This window comes from Dermacentor andersoni, chromosome 6 (genome assembly GCF_023375885.2).
Source record: "Dermacentor andersoni chromosome 6, qqDerAnde1_hic_scaffold, whole genome shotgun sequence".
In the NCBI taxonomy this organism is placed as follows: domain Eukaryota; kingdom Metazoa; phylum Arthropoda; class Arachnida; order Ixodida; family Ixodidae; genus Dermacentor; species Dermacentor andersoni.
The window spans coordinates 131,318,064-131,326,406 of NC_092819.1; the positions used below are offsets into that span (position 1 = coordinate 131,318,064).

At 50.3% G+C, this 8,343-nt stretch overlaps 1 pseudogene; it reads right to left on the reverse strand.

Moving 5' to 3' along the window:
- Window positions 1–1,705: 1,705 nt before the first annotated feature.
- On the reverse strand, window positions 1,706–4,984 carry LOC140219109 (uncharacterized; annotated as a pseudogene).
- Window positions 4,985–8,343: the final 3,359 nt, after the last annotated feature.

Consider the following 8,343-nt stretch of genomic DNA (forward strand, 5'->3'; position numbering starts at 1 on the left):
GGGTATAAAGCCAGAAAAACTGTCTACAGCGCTGATAAATAATAAGAAAGACAGAATTATACCTGTACTGTAGCAGTTGGCGGCTACTGATACGTTCCTGTATCACTCGGTACGCACCATTATCAATATGTGCCATTGCAATTGCTTTCATAATTCATATTAACATTGCAATAGAAACTGGACACTATAATTAGGCGCCCTTTTTACATCCCGTTTTTATATTGCAGTGGTAACAGGAATCAAACATTGTGACCAACTAGAGTGTTTAACAGGAGTTACATGTTGTCATGCAAGGTTGTCGACCTTGTGAAACCTTTATTTGGCGTCCTGTTTAGGACATCATGGCTACACTATTTATTTGCCTTCATACAAACTGTCCGAAGTGTCTGAAGGCGCCACATGACTGCGTACCCTGCCACCTGTCAGAGCTGCCGGTCTATAGTCAGTGCCCGTATACTTATGTGTTTGTGCGTTGTAACACTCCGGCTGGAAGTTTAGTACCCTCCCTTTCTTTCGTTTAATGTTTAGACAATTTCGCTTCACTCACCTTCTTTAAGCATACTATGCACTGCTTGTTAACAAAACTCGTGGGGACGAATTACCAGCGTAGCTTCTAGGCTGCATTGATGGGTTGCGTACATGGACGGCATACATTAGGAAATCGTACATTTTTTTTTCCCTACGACATCACACTACGTCAACACAAGCACCGCCGCGGTCACCGCACCTCCCATGCATCGGCCGCAGCCACTGCTGCAGCTGCGCCGGCCCCTCAGACGGGTGGGACGTCTTATGTCTGTTTCACATGCTGCGACTGGAACGACAAAAATCGGTGCAGTCGCACGCGTCGCAATGCGATTTTTAGAGCGCCCATTTCACATGATTGCGATTTCAAGAATGCGACTGGTGCGACGCCCAGGGTTGCTTACTGCCAGGTTTTGTGGCGCAAGCTGCATAATTATTTTATTGTAATGAATAAAACCTTTACATTATAATATTGCTGACTGTTCTTTATTAGGAGCAAATACAATGCATGTTTTGCAATTTAACAACGTATTGAAGTTAATATTTGTTTTGGAGTGCGCAACGGCGCTTTCTGAAGATGCGTGCGCTGAGACACGGCGCACGTAAACAGCTGTTCGCAGCTGGTTCAGCGCTGTGTGTTGTCTCATCTGCCTTCTATCACGCTTCCTTCTGCCTGCGCTACAACAATCTACAAGATGACTTATTAACAAGTTCATATAGCTACCCTCGCCGTATATGCAGTATTCGGAATTCGGCTGCCACGAAGTCGTCGTGTCAGCCCAACAAGATCATCGCGCTACCGTACTCAGCGTGAGCTTCTGGAGAAATGCTGTCTGTATATTGCTCGTGCTTGCGCATATGCGGTGCCTGCTCCTAGCCATATTCGTGCACCAAACGCAACAACAGGCACCAGCCCGAAACCCGCGTCTGCCCCTGAACGAAGCCACAAATGATCTGCGTGATTACTGAACATGGAATGGACATTGAGTTGTGCAATTCAACCTTAGGACTAGTCTGGTTCGTCCATCGCGGTTCGTGTGCTGTGATTATATATATATATATATATATATATCGGAGTCCTCTCTGAATATTTCTAAAGGCGCGAAAGCCGGCGCATGAGTGAGTGAGTGAGTGAGGAAACTTTGTTGTGAACGCCTGCAGAACGGTTAGCCTTCCCCTGTTAGGGAGGCGTTACCGTGACGCGGCTATGACGTCTTCGCGGCCGCACTATTCCCTTTGGTCGACCGCGCCTGCCCCTCTTTTGGGGTGGCAGCCTCCCTCCGGTTTCGCTCGGTCGTTGCCTTTCGAGGGCCGCCGAGATCTGCTGGACGGCCTGGGTTTGGACATCTTGGTCATAGCATCTCGTTGCGGCCTCGAGCCGCGGCGGGATCGTTGTTATTGTTGCAGCTTCATGCGGATTCTTAGCACAGTCCCAAAGGATGTGAGCTGCAGTGGCTCTTTCCTTTCGGCACACACAACACAGATCACTTTCATAAACACTTGGACACACGTGCCTCATCAGCACCGGGGTGAATAATGACCCCGTTTGAAGTTGTCGATATAAAACCGCCTCCTTACGGGTCAAGCCCGGATGAGGTGGCGGCATAGTCCTTCGCTCTAGTCGGTACCATTTCACAATTTCGTTATAGGAAGTCATTTTGTCCTTGGTTTCCCACCACCACGACGGGTCGGCTGTAGTAGCAGCGGCACGGTTGGTTAGTCCTCGCGCCGCCGCGTTCACCGTCTCGTTGTGGTTAGCGTTGCCGCGATCCGACACATCACTGCCCATGTGGGCCGGAAACCACTTTATCACCACACACCGACTTTCACTCGCGAGATCGACCACACGCAACACACGCGCGGCTTCACCACACACCCTCGCTCTGGCGTAATTTTTCACTGCCGTCCTAGAATCACAGAGCACAGTCGTGCACTCGGGGTCGGCGATGGCCAAAGCAATGGCCACCTCCTCGGCTTGATGCGCGCCACGAGTCCGCACACTCGCAGCTGTTCTCGTTGCACCGGTCGATGCCCCGACGACTGCAGCGGCGAATGCCTTTCTGTCATGTGGATACTCTGCCGCGTCCACAAACACGGCACCCCTGTCTTTGGCATGGAGATCGATGAGCGCTTTGGCCCTCGCCGCCCGCCGCTCTTTGTGGAACTCGGGGTTCATATTCCTTGGCACCGGACATACCCGTAGCCTTCTACTAATTGCGTCCGGTACAGGCACCTCTGTATTTTCGGGTCCCATTTCCTTTGGTCCCAGGCCTAGGTCACGCAGCACTTGTCTGCCCGTTCTTCTTTCTGATAGCCGCGCGAGCTGAGCGGTCCTCTGCGCCTCGGCGATTTCCTCCAGGGTGTTATGCACTCCCAAGGCCAGGAACTTGTCGGTGCTTGTGCAGTCGAGAAGTCCGAGTGCAGCCTTGTACGCTTTGCGTATGAGCGCATTGATCTTATTTCGTTCGCACTGCCTCCAGTTGTGGAAAGCAGCAACGTATGTAATGTGGCTTATAGCGAAGGATTCCACTAGCCGGGTGAGGCTTTCTTCCTTCATGCCTGCTGTTCTGTGCGACACCCTCTTAATGAGGCGGATGGCCGTGGTGACTTTGGCCGCCAGACGGTTGACCGTCTCGCCGTTGACTCGTTTGCGCTCAATCAGCATCCCCAGCACTCGGATCTTCTCGACAACCGGGATCATGTGACCACCGCTCGTCCTGATCTTTATTGTGTCTTGCTCTCTCGCAGGTTCGTAGCCTTTCGTCTTCCTAGCTGTCCTTTTCGGAGGAATCACCAACAGCTCAGACTTGCTTGGGGAGCAGACGAGCCCAGACCCGTCCAGCTGCTCCTCGATAGCGTCAACCGCCTCTTGCAATGTATCCTCGATGTGTCCGTCGCTTCTTCCTGGGACCCAGAGCGTTATGTCGTCGGCATAGATGGTGTGTCGGACCCGCGCCACTCGTGAGAGGCGCTCGGCCACCCCTATCATTACAAGGTTGAAAAGCAATGGCGAGATGACTGAGCCCTGGGGGGTCCCGACACTGCCGAGCTTCTTCTTTTGGAGCCGCAGGTCACCGGCGATGATTTCGGTAGTCCGCTCCGCCAAAAAATCCATGATGTACGCATAGGTTCTCTTGCCCATGTTTAGCCGTGACACCTGGGCCAGAATCGCTGAGTGTCTCACTTTGTCAAAAGCACTCTGCAGGTCCAAACCCAAGATGGCTCGCTTGTCTTTCGTGTTGGTAGTGTCATCGAGGATTTCATTTTTCAGTTGTATCATGGCGTCCTGAGTTCCGAGCTTGTTTCGGAACCCGATGACGGTGTTTGGGTAGAGCCCCGAATCTTCCAGGTACCTCTGCCACCTGTTCATGAGAACATGCTCCAACGCTTTGCCCACACAGGACGTAAGCGAGATCGGCCGGAGGTTCTCAATGTTGGGTGGCTTGCCCGGCTTGGGAATCAAGATGGTCTTGGCTGCTTTCCACTGCCGGGGTAATGAACCGGCTCGCCAGCAAGTGTTGAAGTATGCCGTGAGGTTCTCGATGGCCGCTTCGTTAAGATTTTTAGTGCTCTGTTCGTAACGCGGTCGGGACCAGCGGCGGAGTTGCTGTTGAGATCGTGCAGAGATCGTGCTGTTGAGATCGTGCAGGGCAACCCTTACTTCCCATACTTCAATGTCTCGATCTAGCCACTCGTTTGCTTCGCCTAGGTAGTCCGGGTGCGTCTCTGTGGGAGTGACCGAGAGGTGCTTGTCGTCGAGGCGTTTCTTCGCTTCGTCTTCCCCGTGCTCGGTCAGCGCCCTGTGGATGATCTTGGCCAAGTTGTGGTGCTGGTGAGACTTGGTCGTGGTCGCATCCAAAAGATGCCTCAGCATGCTCCACGTCTTGCCGCAGTGCATCTGGCCGTCCGCTGCGTTACAAACCTCATTCCATTGTTGTGTGCATAGCACTCGGCTGTGGGACTCGATCTCGCGGTTGAGTTCGGCGACCTTCTTGCGTAGCTTTCTGTTTGTCCTCTGCGTCTTCCACCTTGACAGGATGGACTGCTTGGCTGCGATGAGGTGGGCGAGGCGGCTGTCGACCCTGTGGACACGCTCGTCCATCTCGACTTCCTTGGTGGCCTTTTCTACCTTGTTTACAATCTCGGTGGACCACTCCTCAATGTCCGTAATTTCGGTTTGCTCCTCGGGTAACAATCCTCGAAACGCGTCCCAGTCAGTAAATCTATGTTTCCGAAGGCTTCTGCCAACTCCGTCGTTACCACCGAGCGGGACAACGACCTCCACAATGTAATGGTCACTTCCCAATTCGTGGCCCGTGTTGCGCCATTCGAAGTCCTCCATACCACCGCCATTACTCCTGACGAAAGTGAGATCGGGCGTTGTGTCTCGGGTGATCGAGTTGCCGATTCTTGTAGGGTATGCTGGGTCGGTCATTAGATTTAGTCCCAAGGCGGTAGCATCTTGCATTAGGTCCCTGCCCTTTGCCAATGTTTTGGGGTAACCCCAGGCTTCATTCGGCGCGTTGAAGTCCCCGCAGATTACCAGCCTGCTGTCGGGCCCCGCGACTTTGCACGCTTTGTGTAACAGTGCTTTGAATTTCTGCTTTCCGTGTGACGGGCTACTGTACACGTTTACCAGAAAAGTGCTTTCCTTCTGCTTTTTCCCGGTAACCACCTCTACCATGGTGTGCTCGATTGGGCTTTTGCTCAATAACTCGTGCTCGACGTACGTGAGGCCTTTTCTCACCAAGGTGCAAACTCCCCTGCCGTTACTGCCGGCCGCGGTCCGGAAGCTTGGTGGGCTGGCGTGGGGCCGGTAACCTGAGAGCTTTACTTCCTCAATGAGGGTCTCTTGCAACATGATAATATCTGGCTTTCTTGATGCTTGTTCTAAGTGTGTTCTAAGAGTGCAGCGGTGGCGTAGAGGTAGAACACCCGCCTCGCGTGCAAGAGGTCCGTGGTTCGAATCCCGGTGCCGCGCAATTTTCCACCGGATTAAAAAAAAAAAAAAATCCGCGTGTTGATAAAATTGCATAAACAGGCCTGGAGTGTGGCCTGACGCCGGTGACCAGAACCGGTAACGCACTCCCTCACCAGAGCAGGATTGGCCACCCTGGTGCAGTACTTGGCCACAACCTCCTATATGAACACAACAATCAAACCCCGGCCCTCAGTCCCCAGCAGCTGCGAAGCAACTGACCACGGCGGCGGTCAGACCTGCGACGCTGCAGAGGGTGCTAAGAATCCCTGGCTCCGGACAGGCCGCCATTGGAATATGAACCTGGCAACGTTTAACGCAAGAACATTATCTAGTGAGGCGAGTCTAGCAGTGCTATTGGAAGAATTAGAGGGCAGTAAATGGGATATAATAGGGCTCAGTGAAGTTAGGAGGCCAAAAGAAGCATATACAGTGTTAAGGAGCGGGCACGTCCTGTGCTACCGGGGCTTAGCGGAGAGACGAGAACTAGGAGTCGGATTCCTGATTAATAAGAATATAGCTGGTAACATACAGGAATTCTATAGCATTAACGAGAGGGTGGCATGTCTTGTTGTGAAACTTAATAAGAGGTACAAAATGAAGGTTGTACAGGTCTACGCCCCTACATCCAGTCATGATGACCAGGAAGTCGAAAGCTTCTATGAAGACGTGGAATCGGCGATGGGTAGAGTGAAAACAAAATACACTATACTGATGGGCGATTTCAATGCCAAGGTAGGCAAGAAGCATGCTGGAGACAAGGCAGTGGGGGAATATGGCATAGGCACTAGGAATAGCAGGGGGGAGTTATTAGTAGAGTTTGCAGAACAGAATAATATGAGGATAATGAATACCTTCTTCCGCAAGCGTAATAACCGAAAGTGGACATGGAGGAGCCCGAACGGCGATACTAGAAATGAAATAGATCTCATACTCTGCGCTAACCCTGGCGTCATACAAGATGTGGACGTGCTCGGTAAGGTGCGCTGCAGTGACCACAGGATGGTAAGAACTCGAATTAGCCTAGACCTGAGGAGGGAACGGAGGAAACTGGTACATAAGAAGCCGATCAATGAGTTAGCGCTAAGAGGGAAAATAGAGGAATTCCAGATCAAGCTACAGAACAGGTATTCGGCTTTAAGTCACGAAGAGGACCTTAGTGTTGAAGCAATGAACGACAATCTTGTGGGCATCATTAAGGAGTGTGCAATAGAAGTCGGTGGTAACTCCGTTAGACAGGATACCAGTAAGCTATCGCAGGAGACGAAAGATCTGATCAAGAAACGCCAATGTATGAAAGCCTCTAACCCTACAGCTAGAATAGAACTGGCAGAACTTTCGAAGTTAATCAACAAGCGTAAGACAGCGGACATAAGGAAGTATAACATGGATAGAATTGAACAAGCTCTCAGGAACGGAGGAAGCCTAAAAGCAGTGAAGAAGAAACTAGGAATTGGCAAGAATCAGATGTATGCATTAAGAGACAAAGCCGGCAATATCATTACTAATATGGATGAGATAGTTCAAGTCGCTGAGGAGTTCTATAGAGATTTATACAGTACGAGTGGTACCCACGATGATAATGGAAGAGAGAATAATCTAGAGGAATTCGATATCCCAGAAGTAACGCCGGAAGAAGTAAAGAAAGCCTTGGGAGCTATGCAAAGGGGGAAGGCAGCTGGGGAGGATCAGGTAACAGCAGATTTGCTGAAGGATGGTGGGCAGATTGTTCTAGAAAAACTGGCCACCCTGTATACACAATGCCTCAAGACCTCGAGCGTACCGGAATCTTGGAAGAACGCTAACATAATCCTAATCCATAAGAAAGGCGACGCCAAAGACTTGAAAAATTATAGACCAATCAGCTTACTGTCCGTTGCCTACAAAGTATTTACTAAGGTAATTGCAAATAGAATCCGGAACACCTTAGACTTCCGTCAACCAAAGGACCAGGCAGGATTCCGTAAAGGCTACTCAACAATAGATCATATTCACACTATCAATCAGGTGATAGAGAAATGTGCGGAATATAACCAACCATTATATATAGCTTTCATTGATTACGAGAAAGCGTTTGATTCAGTCGAAACCTCAGCAGTCATGGAGGCATTGCGGAATCAGGGTGTAGACGAGCCGTATGTAAAAATACTGAAAGATATCTATAGCGGCTCCACAGCCACTGTACTCCTCCATAAAGAAAGCAACAAAATCCCAATAAAGAAAGGCGTCAGGCAGGGAGATACGATCTCTCCAATCCTATTCACAGCGTGTTTACAGGAGGTATTCAGAGACCTGGATTGGGAAGAATTGGGGATAAGAGTAAATGGAGAATACCTTAGTAACTTACGCTTCGCTGATGATATTGCCTTGCTTAGTAACTCAGGGGACCAACTGCAATGCATGCTCACTGATCTGGAGAGGCAGAGCAGAAGGGTGGGACTAAAAATGAATCTGCAGAAAACTAAAGTAATGTTTAACAGTCTCGGAAGGGAACAGCAGTTTACGATAGGTAGCGAGGCACTGGAAGTGGTAAGAGAATACATCTACTTAGGACAGGTAGTGACTGCTGATCCAGATCATGAGAGTGAAATAATCAGAAGAATAAGAATGGGCTGGGGTGCGTTTGGCAGGCATTCGCAGATCATGAACAGCAGGTTGCCATTATCCCTCAAGAGAAAAGTGTATAACAGCTGTGTCTTACCAGTACTCACGTACGGGGCAGAAACCTGGAGGCTTACGAAAAGGGTTCTACTTAAATTGAGGACGACGCAACGAGCTATGGAAAGAAGAATGATAGGTGTAACGTTAAGGGATAAGAAAAGAGCAGATTGGGTGAGGAA